We start from the raw sequence: 25,743 nt of genomic DNA, 5'->3' as shown, positions 1-25,743 counted from the left end.
GGGAATTGATCCAAACTGGAAAAAAAAAAAAGCTTATAAAATGACTTGGAATGTGTGTGGCAGGATTATAGCCAAGTATGTGGAACTCCTTTCCCACTATTCCCTATCTGTAAAAAGATATGTGTTCATTATGTGAACCACACACTTTTACAAAGTTCATTTTGACTGGTATATCTCACAAGAACCTTCTGTTCTCCGTAACCCTATGAAACTTTTTGCATGTTGGCAGAACTCAATAAGCTGCCATACATTGTTTCTATAATATTTAATATGTCTTTTTTTCAGATGGAATGTAGGTTCTGGATGAGTGGAATGCTCTGTTTTATACTTTTAAAAATTCTCCTCAGTAATATGGGAAGTAAAATGTGCAATAAAGTGTTGCATGGATTTCTGTTGATGAAATTTTATTGTTTGAACTATTTTCACTCCCATTTTGACATTGACTAGGAAAAAAAAACTATTAAAAAGCAGTAAACCAAATGCAGTTGTGCATAAAAGTAGGTGTACAATTTAGTTTTCCTTTCAGTGTTTAGCTCTAGTTTCAAATAATTAAGTGCTAAACAGCTAACATAATGAAAATCTGTTATAAGGCAGTTTGTCCGTTTATATATTTTCTTTTTAAAAGATCTTTATTTATTTATTTATTGTATACACAGCCAGAAATTGAGAGGGAAGGTAGTGATAGGGAGAGAGACAGAGAGACACCTGCAGTACTGCTTTATCAATTGTGAAGCTTTCCCCCTACAGGTGGGGACCGGGGACTGGAACTGGGTCCTTGTGCATTGTAACATGTGTGCTCAACCAGGTGTGCCACCACCCAGCCCTTAGTTTATGTATTTTCTACATAGCTCCTGATATAAATAGGATGGACCCTATAGAAAGAGCTCCACAGCCACACCTTCACTATATTATCTATGTAATATAATTTCACCAATTTCTTTTTGACCCTGTAATGAAATGGGGATAAAATAAATCAAAAGGAGATAAAAGATAATGGAACTTTAATGTCACCTCACCAATACCCACTAATTCATAGTTCCATAGATGTATCAACCTAAGAATACGAAATCATCAATGTCAGTCACTTAAAATTTAATATTTGCTTGTTTTAAACTTGATTTTCACTTTTTAATTAGATGTAAAAGTACTTTATTTCTTTCTGAGTCATCATTCACTGTATTTATTTGCAAGTGATTTTTTTTCTGTGACAGTTAAAAATTAAAAGAGTAAGTTTTATAATAATATGTGATTTTCTCATTGTCTTTACCTGATGGTTTTCAGGCAGCAATTTTAACTTTGTCTTTGGTTTCTGATAGCTATTTAATAAGGTTCCATGTCTATAGAAAATTGGTAAAGAAATATTAAAATATTTGTTTTAATCTTTAAAGTAAACCTATTTTGTTTTATGCATAAATAAAATAAATATATAATAAAACCTATATAATGTTGTAATTAAGTGGTCCTTAAACTATTCTTCATAATAAATCATACATATCTGCTGTTCTTCAGTGAAAATTCATAGAAATATTTTATCAGTAATAATTTCACATTATGTATTATCATCCAGGTGGGGTATAATCAATCTTCACACTACTATAACTCAAAACTTCCTGTATCTTATCTTGGGTAATCTTTTAATTTTCAAGTATTTACTTATTTAATTAGTGGGAGAGATAGAAAGAACAACACATTCATGTACTGCACTTTACTATTGAGCCATCTCCCTGGCTGCTCATCTTAGTTTATTGAAAAAGGTGTAGTTGTCCTCTTTCTTGTGGCATTTAAGCCCCCTTCATAATTAAGTAAACAAACATAGTGACAAACACTTAAATACAATTATATTACACAGCTGGCAACGAGTGCCAATAATAGATCTTCATATTCATCTGTAAATTTTATTTGCTCTTTGCTGAATCCTCACACACAGAATCCTGTTAGGTTGTCAGTACATATTGTTGAATGAATATTGGCATACATAAAATCACTTGGTAACTCATTTAATATGTGATTCAATTTGTTCATATTCCAACCAACATTGTATGTTTCCTAAGTTTATTTTTATGAGAAACTAGTCAAATCTTAAAACTTAAAAATCCCTTTATAAAGATGAGCCATTGAATTTTACCCTGATGCTTGCTTACATTCACCAGTAATGAGGCTTGGCTTGTTCCACTGATCTTTGTGACAATGGGGAAAAATTCTTGAACAGGCAGGAACACTATAGATAAATGAGCAAAAAACAGGAATAGAAAGTTTAAAGTGTGGAATTGGATGGTGATACACCAAGTTGAGTTCACATGTCACAATACACAAGGACCAGACAATACACAATGACCAGACAGAGTTCAAACCTCTGATCCCCAGGTGGGGCGCAGAAGCAATCTTCAGAAATGGTGAAGCAATGCTGCAGGCTTCCCTCTGTCTCTCTCCATCTCTCTCCCCTCTCAATTTCTTGCTATTCCTATCCAGTAAATAAACAAACAAACAAACTTTAAAAGAAAATTTGAAAGGGATCAGACAGTGGTGCACCAGGTTAAGTGCACATAGTACAAGCTGCAAGGACTCACTCAAAGATCCCAATTTGAGCCCTCTCTGTTTCTCTCTGTCTTATCCAATAACAAAGGAAACAAAACAAAACAGAATAAACAAACAAACAACAACAACAAAAATGAAGAAAAAATTAGCCGCCAGGAGCAGTGGATTCACAGTGCAGGCACCAAGCCCCAGCAATATGTTACCTGGAGGCAAAAATAATAAATAAATAAATAAATAAATAAATAAATAAATAAATAAAAGCATTTGAGTGATATCTTTATTATAAGTGTAAAAAAATAAGTCAGTACCCTGCTTTGATAGTAGTCAAATAGTACTAGTTTTCTCAATATATATCACCCCAAACTTAACCAAAATCTAAGTAAAATGCCAAGACGTATTTCTTTTATAATGAAAATGAAAATAGTATCCTTAATCCATATTAATAAAATCTCTATAAAAGGATATGTCCATAGATGTTAATAAAAACAATCTCTGATTTATAAGTTAAGAAATTCTTATTCTCAGATGGGAAATTCCTCAAGATAGTGGAGTCTATATATAGCAAACCTACAGCCAACATCATACTCAATGGAGAGAAGCTGAAAGCATTCCCCCTCAGATCGGGGACTAGACAGGGCTGTCCACTGTCACCATTACTCTTCAACATAGTATTGGAAGTTCTTGCCATAGCAATCAGGCAAGAGAAAGAAATCAAAGGGATACAGATTGGAAGGGAAGAAGTCAAGCTCTCACTATTTGCAGATGATATGATAGTATACATAGAAAGACCTAAAGAATCCAGTAGAAAATTACTGGAAGTTGTTAGGCAATGTAGCAAGGTATCAGGCTACAAAATCAATGTACAAAAATCAGTGTCATTTCTTTATGCAAACACTAAATCTGAAGAAGAAGACATCCAGAAATCACTCCCATTTACTGTTTCAGCAAAATCAATCAAATACCTAGGAATAAAGTTGACCAAAGAAGTGAAAGACTTGTATACTGAAAACTATGAGTCGCTACTCAAGGAGATAGAAACGGATACCAAGAAATGGAAAGATATCCCATGATCATGGACTGGAAGAATAAATATCATCAAAATGAATATTCTCCCCAGAGCCATATACAAATTTAATGCAATACCCATCAAAGTTCCACCAAGCTTCTTTAAGAGAATAGAACAAACACTACAATCATTTATCTGGAACCGGAAAACACCTAGAATTGCCAAAACCATCTTAAGGAAAAGAAACAGAAATGGAGGCATCACACTCCCAGACCTTAAACTATATTATAAAGCCATCATCATCAAAACAGTATGGTACTGGAACAAAAATAGGCACACAGACCAGTGGAACAGAATTGAAAGCCCAGAAGTAAATCCCAACACCTATGGGCATCTAATCTTTGATAAGGGGGCCCAAAGGACTAAATGGAAGAAGGAGGCTCTCTTCAATAAATGGTGCTGGGAAAACTGGGTTGAAACATGCAGAAGAATGAAATTGAACCACTTTATCTCACCAGAAACAAAAATCAACTCCAAATGGATCAAAGACCTAGATGTCAGACCAGAAACAATCAAATACTTAGAGGAAAACATTGGTAAAACACTTTCCCACATACACCTCAAGGACATCTTTGATGAATCAAACCCAATTGCAAGGAAGACCAAAGCAGAAACAAACCAATGGGACTACATCAAATTGAAAAGCTTCTGCACACCCAAAGAAACTATTAAACAAACAGAGAGACCCGTCACAGAATGGGAGAAGATCTTCACATGCCAGACATCAGACAAGAAACTAATCACCAAAATATATAAAGAGCCCAGCAAACTTAGCCGCAAAAAAGTAAATGACCCCATCCAAAAATGGGCAGAGGAAATGAACAAAACATTCACCACAGAGGAGATCCAAAAGGCTAACAAACATATGAAAAACTGCTCTAGGTCACTGATTGTCAGAGAAATGCAAATTAAGACAACACTAAGATACCACCTCACTCCTGTAAGAATGGCATACATCAAAAAGGACAGCAGCAACCAATGCTGGAGAGGATGTGGGGACAGAGGAACCCTTTTACATTGCTGGTGGGAATGTAAATTGTTCCAGCCTCTGTGGAGAGCAGTCTGAAAAACTCTCAGAAGGCTAGACATGGACCTTCCATATGATCCAGTAATTCCTCTCCTGGGGTTATACCCCAAGGACTCCATAACACCCAACCAAAAAGAGGTGTGTACTCCTATGTTCATAGCAGCACAATTCATAATAGCTAAAACCTGGAAGCAACCCAGGTGCCCAACAACAGATGAGTGGCTGAGAAAGCTGTGGTATATATACACAATGGAATACTATGCAGCTATCAAGAACAATGAACCCACCTTCTCTGACCCATCTTGGACAGAGCTAGAAGGAATTATGTTAAGTGAACTAAGTCAGAAAGATAAAGATGAGTTTGGGATGATCCCACTCATCAACAGAAGCTGACTTAGAAGATCTGAAAGGGAAACTAAAAGCAGGACCTGATCAAATTGTAAGTAGGGCACCAAAGTAAAAACCCAGTGGTGAGGGGTAGACATGTAGCTTCCTGGGCCAGTGGGGGGTGGGAGTGGGCAGGAGGGATGGGTCACAGTCCTTTGGTGGTGGGAATGGTGTTTATGTACACTCCTAGCAAAATGTAGACATATAAATCAGTAGTTAATTAATATGAGAGGGGGAAATCAATTGTATGTCTCAAAGTTTCTCAAAAGACAAACTGAATCTTTTTAATATATAGGCTATGTATTTGATATGCGGACTCTCTCAAAAGCCTAGACCAAGTAGATTAGAAGCTTCCAATAGCACAGCTATATACAAGATACTGGGTACTGTACAGCAAACCATAACAAAGGGACTTTTCAAAGTTAACCCAATTAACAAATAATGTGATGATAATATTAACTATTGATTGTCTTTTTGAACCCTAAGACAGCAGGAACCTCACATCTTCACTATAGAGCCCCTACTTCCCCCAGTCCTGGAACCCTTGGATAGGGCCCACTTTCCCGTATGCATCTCCCAATCCAAACCAAATAATATTGCATCCGCCGATCACAACCTAAACAAAGCAACGATTGCCATCTCAACATGCTTCACCTCAGACTGTATCCAGAGACTTCACGTGTGGAATGACAACCCTTCAGCTTCATTACTCGGGTGAGACCTTTCCTTTAATAGTACACTCTAATTTCATCTCAGGTAGTTCACTTTCTAACAAAGTCCCATAACCTAGATATACACCAGTTTCTGTGAGAGAGAGCTTATATGCACACGTATCCATAAATTACTGCAAAATATATACCTGAAAGCAGGATTACACTAGAGTTTGCAGTGAGTACCTCCCTAACACTTCCTCTCCACTATTCCAAGCTTGGGATCCATGATTGCTCAACAAATTGTTTGGCTTCATATGTTAACTCTCTTTTCAATCACCAGGTTCCAGATGCCACCAGGATGCTAGCTAGGCTTCCCTGGATTGAAGACCCCACCAATGTGTCCTGGAGCTCCGCTTCCCCAGAGACACACCCTACTAGGGAAAGAGAGAGGCAGACTGGGGGTATGGACTGACCAGTCAACTCCCATGTTCAGCAGGGAAGCAATTACAGAAGCCAGACCTTCTACCTTCTGCAACCCTCAATGACCCTGGGTCCATGCTCCCAGAGGGATAGAGAATGGGAAAGCTACCATGGGAGGGGGTGGGTTATGGGGATTGGGTGGTGGGAATTGTGTGGAGTTGTACCCCTCCTACCTTATGCTTTTGTTCACTAATCCTTTATTAAATAAAAAATTTAAAAATAAAAAAAAGAAATTCTTATTCTCTATATATAAAATGAAACTTTAAAATTTGTATCTTTAAATTGTATAGAACAGTGGTCCGGGAGGTGGCGCAGTGGATAAAGCATCGAACTCTCAAGCATGAGGTTTTGAGTTCAATCCCCGGAAGCACATATACCAGAGTGATATCTCGCTCTTTCTCCTCCTATGTTTCTCATTAATAAATAAAAAAGTCTTTAAAAAATTTATAGAACATAATTTATTTGAATTCAGATATATATATGTGTGTGTGTGTGTAAGTCTGTTCTTGCACATATATGATTTCATCATTCCTGGACCACTTTTTCATTAAGAGACAGAGGGGCTAGTTTGTGGCACACCCAGAAAAACAGAAATATTACAATTTGTAAGAAACCAGGTTCAAGCTTCCGACCCCCAATCATAAGTGGAAGCTTCATGAGTGTTGGAAAACACTATAGGTGTCTTTTTTCTCTCTTCTCTCTTAGCCATCTCTCCATCTCCCTTTTCCCTCTCAATTTCTCTCTGTCTCTATCCAATAAATAAAGTAAAAAAAAAGTATTTTTTTTCCTTCCTTCCTTTCTTCATTCCTTCCCTCCTATAAAGTACTTTTAAAAAGTAAAACAGAGAGGGAGACTTAGAAAGGCAGAATAGCACTGAACTTCCCTTGATACTGTGGCACTCCCTTGGGAAGCCAGGAATCAGACTTGCACCGTATGTTACATAAGCAAAGAGTACACTCATCCCAGTAAACTGTCTCTTTATGCCCTTCATCACTTCCTCTTAAAGGCATTATTGGTGGACTTTCAAATAGAAGCAACAGTTCATATCTTACTCTTTGAAAAGGCACCATGCAATAGCATAGAGGCACATAACAAAAAGAACTCCCATTAGAGTTAATACTGAAGGAATCTAGTTATCAGGGCTCCAATAATATGAAACCTTTAATACTGAAGTAGTAACCTGGAAAATACAAAAAGGACATAGTAATAACATTTCAGTTGACAAAGACATGTAGAACTGTATAGGCAAAGCCGTTTTTAGCACATTTCACTTTGTTTTTCTCTTTGTATTGAAAATGCATATTTTAAATTATTATCAGTAGATAAATGCTAGAGATATATTGGTATTATGATCTCTCCTTTTTAAATTCTTATTAGTGACTTAATAGTGATTAACAATATTTTAAGAGAACAGGGTTATAATTTCATACAATTCTCACCACCCACACCCTCCTTTGGCAGCTTCCCTGTTCTTTATCCCTCTGGGAGTATGAACCAAAATTCTTTACGGGGTAGAGAAGGTGGAGATTCTAGCTTCTTTAATTGCTTCTTCACTGAGCATGGACACTGGCAGGTCAACCCATACCCCTAGCCTGTTTCTATGTTTATTATTATTTTTATATTTATTTATTTTTCTATTTTGTTGCCCTTGTTGCTATTGTTGTTGTTGTTGGATAACACAGAGAGAAATGGAGAGAGGAGGGGAAGACAGAGAGGGTAAGAGAAAGACAGACACCTGCACACCTGCTTCACTGCCTGTGCCTGTGAAGCGATCCCCCCCCAACACCACAAGGAGACATTATAAATAGTACTGAGAAACTCTACAGATGATGGAGCCAGGTTGGGGGTACCTTCTGTATCTCTGTTTCTGTTAATTATGCTTTTCTGTTCCTCTTTACCTCCCTATCTGACAACAGAATTTTTTTAAAAAATGGAGTAAGAAGATCTGCAATAGTATCCCAGGCCTTAGAGACACTAAATCAAAATAAGTAAGTAAATAAGCAAATAAATACATCTCTTTTAAAGTAGAATAATTCATCATTCTTATTTGTGGATTCAATAAAGGTATTGGCATAGAGAAGACATTAGTAAGCAATAGCTGAATGAAAGATTGAATAAATCAATGAAATGTTCATAGTGCGAAGTATTATTTTAAAATTGATTTATTGTCTTTTCTTGTTCTATATCTTAAAGGCACATAAAGTTAATATTCCAGATAAATTCTATTTAAAATGAAATAAAAAGTTAGCAATATAAAATTCAATGTTGATTTTAATTTCCTTGAATAAATTACATCATATTCCCAGCAGATGGCAGCATAAGATCAGATACATTTTGTGAATGGTTAAGGATTAGGTTGTCATATTTTAAATTATTTTATTAGGGGAAATTGTGATCTAAAAAGTGTTGCTGCTAATCTGTATACTTTTGTATCTCCTATAATCAGTATCAGATACGTTAACATTTATTAAGGCACTTTAAACTAGGGAACCGATTTCACAGAAATGAAGAAAGAGAGAGGGAGAGATTGAGGGAGGGAGGGGATGAGAGAGGGAAAACTGATCATTGTAAAAAAAGGAACAGTCAATGGTGTGGTAACAGAAATAGTATTACTTACATAATTCAGAGAAAGTAATCACGACTACTATGTTGAATTTTGGTAATTACTGAGATTAAGTATTACATGGTTAAACATTCTACTTTATAACAATCAATCTAGGCATGTCTGGACAAAGATCAGGAAATTAGATGTGGTTATAGTAGTGTCACTAGAAATTTGATGACCATGCTTTTCTAAGTAAATAATATATTATTTCCAAGTAATACGTAGAACAAAAAGATGGCGATTTGGTTATGTAACTCAATAACTTAGCTCTATTTTCAGATCCTTAATATAGTCTAATGTACCCTTACCAAATACAGTTAGGAATACCAATATACATATATATATATATATATTCTGGACCTCCCTGTTAAGTTGGCTTTCTTTTCTCTCTGTTTTCTTTCATAATAAAGTTTTTTTTCTTTGATCACTATTTCCTAAGAAGTATGCAACTGAATGAATATACTATATATATATATATATATATATATATATATATATATATATATATATATATATATCCTAGATGGAATATGACTGAAAGGCTATGGATCGCATGTATTTAGCAGTCATTATGTGCTATGATGGTTGCTCAGCCTTTTAGCTATGCTGTTTCAGTTTTCCCTAAATGCCAGTTCTGAAAGGGAGTCCTTCGTTGCATCCACAATAAAAAGGAATACTGAGGCCCATAGAAACTCTTATCCACTTAAAGTTTCAGATAACTTAGTAACAAAATTTGTGTTCACATGTAGATCTTTTTATTGGGAGGTTAATGGTTTGCAGTACAGTTGTCAGCACATGGGTACAATTTCCCATCTCACCACAGTAAGAATCTGTGAAACACTCTCATTCCCCGCTTAGTTCCTTTCTCATGTCCCAGGACCTGAAAGCCCCTCCCTCTCACATGTAGATTTTTGTTCTCTGTAAATCATGTTCTTTCTAGTAGTTAATACTAGCTCTCAAGAAAAATAAAATATCTTAATGGTTTTGAGAAAAAAGATTCAATGTTATATCAAAAATTCAAGGCACTATTTTGTAAACTCCCATAACATTCAGGTAAAATAAACTTATGTGTTTTTCCATGAAAATTCAATTGTATTAATTAATTTCAAGGTCTTTGAAAATTACTTAAAGATTGAGTACAAATAATATTTCTCAGTTTTTGTATTCAGTGTATTTTCCTCCCTTACACACACACACACACACACACACACACACACACACACACACACACACACACCAGAAATAATATCTAAAGAGTTTATTTATTTTAGGAAATGTTTCAGAAGACTTTTTATCACAAGAATATAGTATACATATCCCCCAAATAGGAACCACCCCAAAATTGCCATCTTTCTCCACCAAGGAACTGGGCCTCCAACACCCTTTCAATTCCTTTCAACCTTTTCCTTTCAAACTTTTAGATCCTCTAAAACAGGACATAGTTTATCATTTATTGTAAACAGCCACATCAGTATGAAAATATCTCAAAGTCTAGGACTAATTGTGATATTATTTCTTTTTTTCATGGATTGTATAAAAAGGAGCAGAATATCTCTCCATAGTTTAAGAATACTATTCAAGATTTGCACTTATATAATATCATTATTACAAGATCTTTCATCTCTCTTGTTCTATTTGATCCTTACATCTTTTGTACAATACATACAGCCTAATCTCTTTAGTAATCCATGTGCACAGAGTAAATATTTGAACACATATTAAGTGAATACTTGGCTCTTTCAATTGTACACTTTTTCAATTGGTGATACAATAAAATTTTAAATAAGCAAATTTTGGAATTAGCATTTGGTATCCTCAGTGCTTCCAAAGATTCCTGCATTATCTAACACCCCATGTTTTGTCTCCAGTATATAATATTCATGAGAAAAAGTACATTCATTATTTCATTTCCTTCTTCCTTCCTTCCTTCCTACCTTTTTGTCACCAGGATTATTGCTGGGGCTCAGTGCCTTCACAATGAATCCATTGCTTTTAGTGGGTTATTTCTCCCTTCTTTTTTTCTTTCTACTTGATAGGATATAAAGAAATTGAGATGACGTAGATAAAGGGAGGGTGAAAAGGACAACTGCACCTCTGCTTCATCTCTTATGAAGCTTTACCCCTGCGTGTGGGGTGCAAAGACTTGAACCTGCATCTTTACACGTGGTAGTGTGTGTGCTTTACCAGGTGTGTTACAGTATGGCCTCTGACCTTACTTTTTAATTCTGTCACCTCTAGTGCTTTACTGCTCTGTGCTGATTTTTTACAGCTATATATAGAGAGAAAGGGAGAGATCACAAAACTTCTTTCAGTGTGGTGGGAGCCTGGCTCAAACTTGAGTGACATGCATGGCAAAGCATTTTCACTATCCAGGTGATTTACACTGCTCACTCCAGCTTTCTTGAAATAGTAAACAATTGCTGTTGCTGTTTCGTTCCCCTTCTATTCTCCACTTGGTTGGTCTGGTATTTGGAAACTACTTAGTGATACTTTGCATGCATTTAATCTGACTTTGTATAGTCTTAAGAAGCAGTCCAAAATTTCAGGGTATTAACAATAAATCTATTTCAAACATCTATTTTTCTAGACTTTTCTTTGGCCAACTTTCCTCATATGCTCTAGATATAGTTTACTACAAGAATAGATTATGTTCTCACACCTATAGTACTCAATTTCAGTCAAATCTAAGTGTCTTTGCTTTTTCTTTCTATCAAAGGCCTACATAAGTTTAAGCCAGAATTTGTGATGTCTCACTTCTATTTACTCATCTATTTTCCTTTACCACATTTTCTTTTTTTTAATTAAAAAAATTTATATTTATTTATATTCCCTTTTGTTTCCCTTATTGTTTATCATTGTTATTGCTGTCATCGTCATTGTTGGACAGGACAGAGAGAAATGGAGAGGAGGGGAAAACAGAGAGGGAGAGAGAAAGATAGACACCTGCAGACCTGCTTCACCCCTTGTGAAACAAACCCCTGCAGGTGGGGAGCCGGAGGCTTGAACCAGGATCCTTACACTGATCCTTGCGCTTCTCACCACATGCACCTTAACCCGCTGCGCTACCACCCGGTCCCCCCTTTACTACATTTCTATATGAATTCTAATTTTGTTATTTGGAAATAATTCTATACACTGACTGTGGCTTATACAACTTTGCATTTTCTGACTACTAACAACCACTTCACTTATTTTCCTTTTTTCTTTAGACTGCTCACTACGCTAGTCAAAACAGTCCTCAAACTTCAACCATTTATCTGCATTTCTAGCCAGTCTTTATTCTACCTCTTCCTACGCTTGTGACCTTAGGAATGTAATTTAAATGTCTGGTGTCTCAGCTTTCACCTTTATAATGTGGTCAAAGATAGGTGAAACTTTGAATTTGATTACATCATACAATGCTTTTAACTAATGTGGAAATTTTATGTATGGACATATCTAAGTCTATGGCTATACCATCATGAATTTACCTGATCTTGCCTGGACAGACTTAGAAACAAATCTCATGAGTGGATTGTAAGCTTAGTTACTATGTGAGTGGAATTAATTATTTTCTCATAAAAATAATTCCACTTGATTTAATTATATTTCAGTATAATGTTATCTAAATGTTCTTATGATTTTTTTTCCTTTAGGTTATGTATATATTTTGCTTTAAATAATTCTTTTATATTTGTATTTTAGATATACATTACATCTTTTTTTACAAGCAGGCTTGCATAAGTAGAAGTCTTGACAATGCTCTTAGGGTTGAACAATTGAGCAGTTACTCCTTTCTGTCATGATCATGAGGAGTGATGAAATAAATGACTAAGGACTGACAGAATGCTGGACTATGTATGTCACCAGACATTTATCTCACCATTAGGTAAATCACCAGTGAAAACAAAAGAATTTCCCATCTGTTATTTGGTCATCCACTAAGCTTATTACAGCTGTGTGCAGTTAATTTGGCTTGATTCATAACCTTAATTACTTAACTTGTTATACTTTATAGAAAAGATGATATTCCTCTCTGTCAAAAAAACTTTTGTCTTTGAATATTGAAGTCAGTGCAGATGTGCAAGGGTATATAACCCAGAAGAGTACAATTTATATATTTATACTGACTTTTACATTATTTAACTCTCACTGAAGACATTTAAATGTTTATTCCAATAAAATCTGATTCAAGTATATAAAATATTTGCTTCTGATGCTATGCCTGAAATAGTTCAAGTCAAATACAAGCCATATATTTATAGAAATTACTAATTTTAACTGTAAATTACTTATATAGTACTTCCTCTATCAGTTAATTTTATAGAAACATTTCTCTTAAAAATAAATTTCAAAACCCCATTTGCATTATTAAAACAATATTATTTTGAGAGAATGCAGAAATTTCTGAAATGCACAATAATAAAACATATCACCACAGAATATTGTAAAGCATTGCTAATTAAAGGAGAAATGTTAATTTTTGTAATTGGCCAAATCACTATAAAAGTGACATTTTTTTCTTCATAGGAACTGCAAATGAAAATCAGAGGCACAATAACCATTTTAGACATTGATTATGCCTGTTTTTCTAACAATTACCATTTTGCAATAACTAGTATCATGCTATCTAATTTCCTTCTTGTTTTGGGTGTTAAAGTAGAGAACTGCTTCTGAAATGATTTTTAAATTTCTATTGATAGATTAAAAACTGAGTCCCAGAGGTAGTAAATAATTCAGCCCAGGTTCACACAGTTGTTGAGTGAATGATATGCGTTATTTCCTGGACTACACTCTCTTTTGCACTGCTTGGGTCTTATGGTTGCTTATTGTCTATGTGAAAACTGTTTTGATAGACTGTGAAATTATTTCAAAAATTTACTTGAAAATTTATTTCTCTTTTATGTATTCCTTTTTGCCACGAGGATTATTGCTCAGACTTGGTATCTGTTCCCAGTGGTCATTTTCTTTCTTTCTTTTTTGATAGACACAGAGACATTGAGAGGGAAGGGAGAAAGAGGAAGAGAGGACAAGAGACATCCAAAGCACTGCTTCCCTGAAAGTGGGTATAGGGTTTTAAGTCCCGAACCCTGTGCATCGTAAAGTTTGTACTCTTTTGGGTGTGTCACTGCCTATCCCTTATGTCTATGTTTTTTTTAATTAAAAGGCCCAATCATACTATTAATGAATATGCATGGTGAGAATTTAAAATGCGAATTTGGAGGCTGGTGACATCTAACCATGTAGATCATATACTTTACTATGGGGCAGGTCCCAGGTTCTAGTCCTGGCCACCAATAGGAGCATTAGACAAAGGGGAAGCTTCATAAACAGTGGAGCAGTGCTTGCTATGGTAGCTCTCCTTCTCTCTTTGTTTCTCACCCTCTATCTTAAAAACAGTTACGAAATTTATTCATTTCATTTGTATCTCTTCCTGGAGTTGAAATGAATAAAGTAAGTCATTCAGGAGCAGTGAAATCACAGAGGCAGGAGATTCAGTGGGCAAAATTATTTATGTATTTAATTGCATTTCAATATGTGAATAAATAACAGTGAAAAAGATTCATAATCCACATCGTGAAGAAACTGAGCATAATTTTATATTTGTATTTTTACCCTTCTTATTTTTAATTTGATTAAATGTTCTTCTTGCGTATGGAGAGTCAGATATAGCAAACAATTAGACAGTTTTAGGCCCCACAATGTTATTGACTTTGGGAAATTCAGTATACTTCAGGAAAAAAAGTTTTTCTTTTATTTCCTTTTTCTAAAATTTGAATTTATTTAGGAAGCTATTCCCAAATATAATTGCTTAGAAAAAGAATGAAGCTATTAATTACTATTGGGAAAAAGTGTTACTAACCAGTCAATCACTCTGAACAATTTTACTTCCAGGTGCGATGAAAACCTTTATATGTATTGATCTAGATCAATGAGGTGGAACTGGGAGTGATTAGGCTAATTGAAATAAGAGGTGAAAGACAACTACCAGTTTTTTTTTTTTCCACTGATATGTGGAACATAGATAACTAAAACAAACAAACTTGGAGAGAAAAGGTAACAAAACTGTCCCTTGACTTCGAAAAAAGAATGGTTTCATCAAAGAGATGACAGCATTGAGTTTTATATACATAATTTTATTAGTCAGGCTTTGTATATGATTTTATTTAAAATTAATTAATAATAAAGAAATATATTAGTAGAACATATCTCTAAACCTAGTAAAAGAAATTATACATGAGATAACATTTTTGCAAAGGTGTGCTTCTCTTTTTTTTTTTTCCTACACTTTTTCTAAATTTCTGACTTACCCTAAAGATATTATATATATCAACATCAACAGTATATTATATCAATGTTTCTTTAATGATTAATTCCTGTAAATAAGTTATGAGAAACAAATTGTTCTCACCCTGCTACCATGTTTAAATTGTTATAATTTAACATGAAGTTTGGGAGGAGGAGTGTCAGGTAAATTAATGGAATGATTGGACTGAATTATTTATACTTTCTCCTTGCTACTCTTTTACACAAGCACTGCTAAGGTTGAAATAAAAGTAAAATGAAACACACAAGAACTATAAATCAGTATGACTTGAGATTTCTACCAAATTTATATTTGAAAATAGATATTAATCTGAACTTTTTATTATGTAGTCAACTTGCTTCTGCACACAGTTTCAGGAATTTTGATTCATATTTCTTTTGGGACTATCTTTGTAGAAGTTATGTCTAGCCAGTTACTGCATTGTCTCTTAGCCTATCTGGACTTAAGTTGCTGAAATCATGTAGCTTAATTCATGAAGTAGGACTTAAGTTTCTTTCTTAAGTGCCCTCAGAAGGACCTTTGAATAAGCAGGTTGGCTTCAGAGACAACAGTTAATTAGAAAGCCATGTACAAGCTGCAGTTCTATTTATTTTGTTTAGAGTTGGTTTTCCTTATTACTCAATTTGACTAATAATCTCTATAGCTCAGATAGAGGGACTATTTCTATTTTTGTTTTTAAATATGAATTTATTATTTTATTAATTATAATGGCTATATAAAGAGCATACTGTATGAAGTTCTCTGTAATGACTCACATTCTTGTAAAGTGAAAAATAAAAATATTGGAAAGGTGGGATTGTATTGTTATATGGAAAACTGGGAAATATTATACATGTAGAAACTATGGTATTTACAGTCAAATGTAAAACATTAATTCCCCAATAAAGAAATTTAAAATAAATAAATAAAAAGAAAAGTAATTGATGGGCACTCCTTTAAAAAAAATACTGGAAAGGAGCATCATAACTTTTATCAGTTTCTGCAACTGTTTGTGAGTCTCATATCTAGTACCCCAATTAAGATATCACATATGTACTTTTCATAATTTGTGGCACTTCTCCTTCTCATTATAGAGCACCATGCTAATCTCCATAAATGATGTAGTTTTGTATTAACTATATTCTCTAGATTGCAAATTATAGGATGCCCAATGTTTGCTTTCAAGAGCCTAGAATAATCTTATAATATATTCCATTCATTTTTAGATCTCACCTATAATTTTATGATTTAATTATAAATTAAATTCATTTTAGTTACTATTATTTTTTAACTTCAGTCATCAATTTCAGTATGATTAATAAATATAAATGGTTAGACATATGCCTTTAAGAATGTTGTGTTTGTTGGGGCCAGGTGGTGGCACACCTGGTTGAGCACACATTACAATGCGCAAAGACCCACGTTTCAGTCCTGGGTCCCCACCTGCAGGGAGAAAGCTTCACAAGTGGTGAAGCAATGCTGCAGGTGTCTCTCTCTCTTCCTCTCTTATTCAACCCATCCTTCTCTATTTCTGGCTTTATTCAATAAATAAATAAAGATAATAAAAAAAATTTAAAGAATGTTCTGTTTGTGATGGGATCTTATAAGTAAAACTTAGAAGGATAAAACAATTCTAGCAATATATTCAAACAACTTAGAAATATTTTTAAGTTTTAAAATGTCTTTCAATATTCTAAACTGAAACACCTATCTTATAGTAAAAGTAGTCTAATATTAAATTATAATACTCTTCAAAGAAATTCTTCCCTATAATATGCAATAACATACAAATTTCAAATCAATGAATGGTAAATTCTTGCTCTTATATATTTCAGATTTTGTACTCCCCTGTTATATAAATTACCACTTATTTTATGGTTTATCTTGTATTACTACAATACTATTTCAACTAGATTCATGGATACTGCTTTCTCCATTTATTAACATTTTTCAGTTATTTTAAAATTCACACTTATCAAACATATCTGAAAATATAGCCATTCTCTTATTTCTTTCTATGTTCTTTGACTAGATGATAATGACCCCTCATTATCATGAGGCACTAGTATACTATAGAGCAAAGAGGCTGGCCCCTGGTCAGAGTAAGCTATACTAACACATATGTTAAAGAAATGTGACATTGTGGCCCTACGTCAACACAGCTTTGTCAAATAACATTTCTTAATTTAAAAAAAAATTAACAGGTGCTGTAAAATTTTTTTAAGTTTGGTCCTAATGGTTCACTCTTTTTCTGAGCTTAAATTTTCAGTATGTAAGTAATTTCTTGCTGAATGTTCCATTATTTATAGTTAATTTTTCCTCTGACCTTTTTCACTTTGTACTCTAACAAGTAGACTTGTCTATGCAATTGATAAATTGCTATCTAGAGAGGTAGGTAATCTTTCTTGTACAATGTGTGATATACACAAACAGAAATAATAGTCAGTTATAAATTAATAAACCTTCAGCAGAGTACAATGATTTAAGAATATTTATCTAATAATGAGAGAAAGGGAAACAAGGAATCAAAGCATCATTCTGGCATACTCAATACCTGGGATCAAAGTCAGAACTTCATGATTACAAGACCAGTGCTTTTTCTATCACTTCATCTCCTGGGTCACAAAAGTTTACTGTCATCTTATGCTACCCTGAAATATGCAACTTTGGGATCAGGGATATAACTCAGTAATAGCCCATTACTATATCACATGCTAGAGAATAGTGCTCTGTTCTAAAACAAAAATACAGCACAACAAAACAAAATATAAGTGAGTCTGTTCACTCTCACATATATGCATGTTTTAACCTGCCTAGGTATCATTTCTCCTTCCTGCATGAAGGACTAAATAAACTGTAGAACTTTTAAGGTAACTTTTGGTTTAGCAATTTTTTTTCCCCTAAGTAAATCATATCGGGGCCAGGTGGTGGCTCACCCCGTTGAGCACACGTGCTACAGTAAGCAAGGACCCAGTTTCAAGCCCCTAATCCCCACCTATAGGGGGAAAGCTTTGTGAGTAGTGTAGCAGTGCTGCAGGTGTCTCTCTTTCTCTCTCCTCTATCTCCCTCTACCCTATTCATTTCTGGCTGTCTCTACACAATAAATAAAGATCACAATTTCGTTCTGTCCAATCAGAGGAAAAAAGTTTGTTGGTCATCATTTCTCCTTTGGCTAATTCTGCTTCTAAAGACGCCTTCTGTTTCTATCCATCATGTTGGTCATCACAGCCAGGTTCCCTTGCATTGCTTGATGCTATGATCTATTTACATAATCACTGTTTTGACTGAGACCCGCCCTGCCTGTAGGGTATTGGTTTAATCCTTACTGGTTAGATGGAAACTTTTTATCTTTGCGCTCTTTTTCTTCTCTCCACCCACTCTCCTACCCATTTCCTCTCCCTACTTGCCACTTCCACTTCAGAAGGTATAAAGGCATTTTTCTCTAATCAGTAAAAAATTGCATTGTGCTCCCCGCTCAGCCATGTGTTCCAGAGTCTCTCTCTGGCGGTGCTAGCCTGGCAAAGTTGAAAAAATGGCCACAGGATCAGTGACTTCGTAGTACAGGCACCAAGCCCCAGTGATAAACTTGTAGACAAAATAGATAGATGATAGATAGATAGATAGATAGATAGATAGATAGATAGATAGACAGGTGATAGATAAACTAGAAATGCATATATATATACATGTAGAAATGTGTGACTCAAGGTGTACATAGGGGCCAGGTTGAACACACACATTGCAATGCACAAGCACATGGGTTCGAGCGCGTCCCCATATGCAGGGGGAAGCTTTGCTAGTATTGAAGCAGTGTTGAAAGTGTCTCTCTCCCTCTCTATCACCCCCTTCCCTCTCGATTTCTGGCTGTCTCTATCCAATAAATAAATAAAGATAATAAGAAAAAAGGTAAAGAAAAAACAAAGCATAAATAAAATAATAAAAATTGATATGGTGTATGCAGAATGACAAAGAATATTTTTCATAGTTCTTCAACATATGCATAAGTTATAGATTGCTAAGCATTTTCAGACCGTATTAATTGGTTTGCCTCTTTTAGAAAACCTATTGTACTTTGTCCAGAAGAGTAGAGGATTACAATACCACCTGACCTCAAATCTAAAACTTCTTTCACATATTACACCAGAATTTTTCTGTCTACTGTATTTTATCATAAACATTTATGCCTAGATAAAATATATTTTAGTAGTCAGGAATTTAGTTGATAGATACTCTTCTAGTATGACAACTTTTTAAATTTTATCTTTATTTATTTATTAAATAGAGACAGCCAGAAATTGAGAAAGAAGGGGGTGATAGAGAGGGAGAGAGATGGACAGACACCTGCAACACTGCTTCACCATTTGTGAAGCTTCTGCCCTACATGTGGAGACTGGGGGCTTGAACCTGGGTGCTTGCACACTAGAACACATGAGTTTAACCAGGTGCTCCACCACCTGGCCCCAACAATTTTTTTAAAACATGGTTCAACTAAAACAGTTTCTCACAAAGGATTAAGACCCAACAAAAGGTGGAGCAGGTGTTGGTGTATCTGGTTAAGCACACATAGTACTAAGCACAAGGATCTGGGTTTAAGCCCTCACTCCCCATTTGCAGTGAGACATTTTACAAGCAATGAAGCGGGTCTGCAGGTGTCTTTCTCTCTCCCTCTCTTATGTCCCCTCCCCTCTCAATTTCTCTCTGTCATATCCAATAAAATGGAAGAAGTGGCCACCAGGAGCAGTAGATTCATAATGCTGGCACCAAACTCCAGTGATGACCCTGGAGGAAAAAAGAAAAATAAATAAATAAATATATATATATATATATATATATATATATATATATATATATATAAAAGACTGATACAGTATATCAGGTGAGTTCATCTTGAGGTAATAATGAAAAAATAACATATTTTAATTGCTTAAAAAGTTAGTATAATTGGGGGTCAGGTGGTAGCACAGCAGGTTAAGTGCTAAATGTTCATGGCTGGAAGCACAAAGACCAACATAAAGATCCTGGTTCAAGTCCCTGGCTCCCCATCTTCAGGGGGGTCACTTTACCAGCGGTGAAGCAGGTCTGCAGATATCTATCTTCCTCTCCCCCCTCTGTCTTACCCTCCTCTCTTCATTTCTCTCTATCCTATCCAACAACAATGACATAAATAACAATGATAATAATAACCACAACAATGATAAAACAACGAGGGCAACAAAAGGGAAAAAATAGCCTCCAGGAGCAGTGGATTCTTGGTGCAGGTATTGAGTCCCAATAATAACCCTGGAGGTAAAAATAAATTTAAAAAATTTACTATAACACCTAACTATAGTGCTGAATTTATATCATTGTTGGCAATATTTACCTATCATAAAAAGATATAAGTATTTATGTAGGTACATAACCTAGGATGGGGTTGGAATCAGATAGAGGACTAATTTGAAGAACTATCAGGAAAAATATTTCTGTTCAAAACAATAAGTTCTACTGATTGTATAGATCATATGATTTAAATTTTTAAATGTTTTTTATCTTTATTTATTTATTGGCTAGAGACTGCCTGAAATCGAGAGAGAAGGGGGAGATAGAGGGAGAGAGAAAGAGAGATACCTGCAACAATGCTTCACCACTCACAAATCTTTCCCCTGTAGGTGGACACCCGGGGTTTGAACCTGGCTCCCTGAACATTGAAACATGTGCACTCAACCAGGTGTGCCACCACCAGCCCCATGGTTCAAATTTTTTTTATATTTATTTTATTTATTCCCTTTTGTTGCCCTTGTTGTTTTATTGTTGTTGTTGTTGTTGGATAGGACAGAGAGTAATGGAGAGAGGAGGGGAAGACAGAGGGGGAGAGAAAGATAGACACCTGCAGACCTGCTTCACTGCTGTGAAGTGACCCCCTTGCAGATGGGGAGCCAGGTCTCGAACTGGGATCCTTGATCTGGTCCTTGCGTTTTGCGTCACGTGCTCTTAACCTGCTGTGCTACAGCCTGACTCCCGGTTCAAATTTTTAATGAATGTCAAAAAGAATAAAATTTGAGGATTACTTTAGGAGCAATTTAAACCATTAAATGTTAATAGTTTAAGAAGGTTCACTGGAATCTTGAGTTACTCCCTTTTCAGTATTTTTACATTTTTCTGGGGTTATAATCTATTTAAAAATAAGGTATGTGTGTGATGCTGTGGCCTCACACACTCCTGGTTTCATATATGTACACATGCATGCCTATGTGTGTTTGTGGTGTGTGTGTGTGTGTGTGTGTGTGTGTGTGTGTGTGTGTGTGTGTGTAGAAACAGAGTGAAAACGTCACCACATAACTGTTCCACCATGGTTGGAGGTTTCCTGGTATCTTGAGGGTGCTATAAGGTGCTGAGGTTTGAACCTCAGAGTTTGGGCATTGTAAGGTAGGTCTGTTAGTGAATGAAACAGTCAAATATTCACAATTCAATTTTAACTGTCATCTTACATGTAGATTTGTCTAAACAACTTATGTTCTCCACTAAATTATGCTGAAACACAGTCGTTGCTTTATTCATGAGAGTTTTTAAAATATTTATTTATTTATTTATTTGCTAGAGACAAATATAAATAAGGAAGAGGAATATCCAAGAGAGAAAGAGAGACACTTGCAACACTGTTTCACCCAGCATGAAGCTCCCCCTCTCCTCCACTGCAGGTGGGCACGGGGTACTTAACCTGGGACCTTGTCTGTCAGGCTAGTGATGCGAGAAAGAGAGAGAAAGAGAGAGAGAGAGAGGTGACTCAGGAACCAAGCTCCTGGCACAAACAGCAATGGCCAGCATCAGCCTGCCAGTCTGCCCCGCTCACTCCTCCAGGTTGAAGATACAAGTCAGAAACGGAAGTGGCTTGACAATATCATACATGGTTATGAAAGGGGCAGAGAAAGGTTAAAAAGGTAGGGACTTCCTTAGCAACTGTTGCTAGGGGTTTAACTTGTAGGATTAATAATACCCTGCGGTCTTGAGGGTAGAAAAAGAATATATTAAATGAGGAGAATGCGTGGTGGAATAGGGTGGAGGCCTTAAGTCATTTGTTAGACAAAGCAGAAGATTGATATGGAGATAATAAAAGGATGGGACATAGTATCAAGGAATGCAGGGTGGAGCAGGGGAGCTGGCTTAATGTTTTAAGGAATGCTGGGCTTGGAGGCAGAAAAATGCAGGATGCTTTGTGAGGCAGGAAGTCTGTAAGGAGGAGGCAAATCTTTGGGGTCCTTGTGTCCCCCTCGCTTGACCTCTCAGTAGAGAGAGTGACTGACAGGATAGACGCACCCCTCAGGTCAATTCCTGCCAGGCTCCATCACATTCTATGAACTGTACTGCTGCCTGGCCCCTCATGACAAGCTCTTATTCAAGTTTATTCATTTTTGTGAAAGTTTCTTTTTTTTAATTTTTTTTATTTGTTATTGGCTAGAGACAGAGAGAAATTGAGAGAGAAGGGGGAGATAGAGAAGAATAGAGACAGAGAGACATCTTCAGGCCTGCTTCACAGACTGTAAAGTGACTCCCCTGCAGGTGGGAGTTGGGGGCTTGAACTGGGATCCTAACCAGTCCTTGCACATTGTGCCACATGAGCTTAACCCGCTGCGCTACTGCCTGACTCCCTGAAAGTTTCTTTTATAGCAATGTTTTGTCTTAGTAAATGAATTTTTTCTTATCTTGGAATTGTTTAAAAAAGAGAGACTTTTTAAAGCTTAGTTATTCATTTTAGCCACTTAAGTCAACTACTCATCTGGATTTAATTTAGATAGTGAGTAACCTTTATTTTTTTTCTGCATATTATTCACCACACACAATTGATTAGTGCCATCATCATTTTACTATTGTCTGTAGTGTCACCCTTGACATAATTCATAAGCCCATATGTTCTGGACTGCTAGGTGTACACTATTCCATTCTCTTAACTTTCATCTGCTTAAACTACAATATATTGATTATTAATGCTTATATTGCTTTATGTGGAGTAGAACAAATCCTGCCTTTAGCCTTTTTTGTGAAATTTATTGAAAATGATATTCACAATATTCTCATAAACTATTTTAAGGCTTATTTTAAGGCCTTTTTATTCCTGGCATTAAAAACATATAACTTTACTCTTTTGACTTGTCAACCTCCTCAGAGTAATATGGATTTTATTGTCATTTTCAAAACAACAAATTTGGCTTTACTTTTATAGGTTCGCTTTCTACTTTTCAAATTTGTTATGTTTATTTAAAACAAAAATTTGAGCTTATTTTTCTTTTTTCCTGGAATCAAATAAAATGCAATTTTAATAACATGTAGAAAAAGGATAAATTTAACATATAAGAGTATTTTTGATAAATGATGACAAAATAATACATTCCGAGATACTATTAAGATGGTACTTAGGAGAAATATATAGACCTCAATTTTTAAAATTTTTTTATATTTATTTATTTTCCCTCTTGTTGCCCCTCTTTTTATTGTTGTTGTATTTAATATTGTTGTTATTGATTTCGTCATTGTTAGATAGGACAGAGAGAAATGGAGAAAGGAGGGGGAGACAGACCAGGGGAGAGAAAGCTGGGGGCTTGAACCAGGGTCCTTACACAGGTCCTTGTACTTTGCTTGGGCCACGTGCATTTAACCCTCTGCACTACTGCCTGACTCCCAAGACTTCAATTTTATCTTATCTGCATTTCACAGTTTTATTATGAAGATGTTGCTATCTCCACCCCACGCCACCATCCTCTACCAGCAGCTACTTTTGGGCTCAGTGGTGAATTGAGGACTCTTTGGATCCTGACAGCCATTTTTTAAATATTTTTATTTTGACAGAGGTGAGACAAAGACAAATATAAAGAAAGAGGAAAAGAGAAGGGTGAGGAGGAAGAGGAGATAGAGAAATATTAGGAGGAGGAAGAGGAGGAGGAAGAGGAGAAGAGACATCTTAAACACTGGTCCACAACTCCAAAAGCTTTGTCTCATGGCCAGATGGTGCACACCTGGTTGAGTACACATGCTACAATGTGCAAGGACCAAGGTTCAAGTCCTTAGTCTCCACTTGCAGGAGGAAAGTTTCACAAGTGGTGAAGCAGTGATGCAGGTCAATCCCTCTCTCTTTCCTTCCTTCTCTCTCTCTCTCTCTTTCTCTCTCCTTTCTCCCAATTTTTGGTTGTTTCTGTCCAATAAATAAATAATGATAAACAAATTAAAAAAAAAACTTGGTCTCTGCATGTGGAAGCTTGGGACATGAACTGAGATCCTTGGGCTAATTAGTATGTGTGCCACCATACTATATATAGCACAGCCCCCATGTATATATAGCACATGTTACAATGTTCAATAATCCTGGTTCGAGCCCCTGGTCTCCACCTGCAAGGGGAAAGCTTTACAAGTGGTGAAGCAGTGCTGCAGTTCTCTCTATGTCTCTCTCTTCCCTTCCTTCTTGATTTATGGCTGTTTCTATTATGTCTATTATTTTTATAAATAAAGATAATTTTTTAAATTATGAAAAAAGATATAAAAGATAGTCTAGTTATTTGTTTTGATTTCTAGCATAATTACTTATAATCACAGATAATCTGCATCTCAATCTAGTAAAATTTGTTTAAATTGCCTTATCATCTTACATATAACTATATTTTCTAAAAGTTAATTTGTGTTAAAATACATGTACTTAATTTTAAGTATAGTGTTTGTGTACTCCATATGTCAAGTTTTAATTTCAGGTATTGTATTTTTTATTTCTATATATAATTGATACAATTTCACATTTTTGATTCTACTATGATGTTCTTTATTACACTGTAAAAATTTATAACTAGGTTTGTATATTTTAATAGGTTTTATGATTTTACACTGTGATGACTTCTGTACTTACTGTCTTAATGTTCCATTTCTTATCTGTGGTTTTACTTATTTTAAGTAGGGTATCTTTTCTTCACCTGTGACTTGCTATATTTAATCATGTGGTATTTATCAGATGGAATGTGAAAAAAAGTAAGCAATTATGAGAGGCATAGTTTAATATTGCCATTCGTTGGGGGGTAGGGTCATTTTTTTCTCCAAGTATTTGGAAATATTATCAGTCCTACACCATATTAATTTAATTTTTGTTTTTCCTTTGATCGAGAATACTCAAACTTTGTGTATGATTTTGTATAACTAATGCAAAAGTTTGTGATTGTGAAGTTAAACAATGGGAGGAATTTTCAATAAATTTCTCTGAATCAACAGATAACCATTCTAGGGGTAAGAGTCATATCACTGGGTAGGACATATACCTTGCATGTATATAGTGAAGATTAAAATTCCATTACCACATGAGTGGTGTCATGACATCAGAGGAAATTCTGGTATCATGGGCTCTCTCTTTTTTTTTTTTAATCTCTCTTTAATCTCTAGTTCCTTATCTACCTAAATAAAAAAGTCATCCCAGGTTGGGAGTAGATCATACAAAGAGACTCTCATGCATGAGGCTCTAAAGTCCCAGGTTCTATCCCCCACACCACATAAACCAGAGCTGACCAGTGATCTATTAAAAGGAAAAAAAAAAAAGTTATCCCAGGAACAGTGAACTTGCATAAAGGCAAGGCCTGGGGCCTTGGAGGTGGTAGGGTGAATGGAAAACAAATAGCTGTTTTAATTCAGATTTATGTAATTGAGTTAACTCTGTAGAGAATATCACAATTATGTTAATGAGGGTATAAAAATGACTAT

The 25,743-nt window shown here is 35.3% G+C and overlaps 1 pseudogene; it reads right to left on the bottom strand.

Moving 5' to 3' along the window:
* Window positions 1–2,121: 2,121 nt before the first annotated feature.
* The window catches only part of LOC132539723 (cadherin-related family member 3-like), a 208,172-nt pseudogene continuing 184,550 nt past the window's right edge, over window positions 2,122–25,743 (bottom strand).

This window comes from Erinaceus europaeus, chromosome 8 (assembly GCF_950295315.1).
Source record: "Erinaceus europaeus chromosome 8, mEriEur2.1, whole genome shotgun sequence".
NCBI classification, from domain to species: Eukaryota; Metazoa; Chordata; class Mammalia; order Eulipotyphla; family Erinaceidae; genus Erinaceus; species Erinaceus europaeus.
This window is presented reverse-complemented; position numbering and strand designations above follow the sequence as displayed.